Below are 612 nucleotides of genomic sequence, written 5' to 3' on the forward strand. Positions count from 1 at the left end.
ATAAAACGCATTTAAATTTCTTTTCAACAACCTTAACTTACTGGTGTGAGTGAAATGTTTAACTCAACATTTTAAATATCTTTTACATATATACCGACCTCCACAAAGTGCATCAGAAATAATAATAATTAATAATAATAATAATATTTTTTTTTAAAAAATCCCCTGAATTTCTGGAACTCCCCCCCCCAAAAAAACCCGATCAGAATTGAACATTTACAAGGGGGGTGGGGAGGAAAAAGAGAACACAATCCTTCGTGAGTGCGTCAGGAACCCTATTTATACATATGTCCCGTGAATGAAAAGAGAGAAACTGTCTCAGACCTTTTCCTGTTTAATTTCTCACCTTCAGCCTTTTTGTGTGTGTATGTATGTGTGTCTGTGTGTGTAAAGGACACTCTCTGTTTTTTTTTTTCGGTATTAAATATAAAAGCGTCGCTGTCGATTTCCCTCAAACAGGACTTGCTCTGGGCTGCAGTCGGTTTCTTTTATATATATACGTATAAGCTATATGATGATAATCCACTCCAAAAAGGGGGGCTGCGTCGCGGTCCCGTGGGAGGGAAGTGGGGGGGGAGAGTCTGCTCTGCCGAGTCTGCTTGGGGGGGCGGG

This window comes from Gekko japonicus, unplaced genomic scaffold, assembly GCF_001447785.1.
Source record: "Gekko japonicus isolate JY-2015 unplaced genomic scaffold, Gekko_japonicus_V1.1 scaffold48, whole genome shotgun sequence".
In the NCBI taxonomy this organism is placed as follows: Eukaryota; Metazoa; Chordata; class Lepidosauria; order Squamata; family Gekkonidae; genus Gekko; species Gekko japonicus.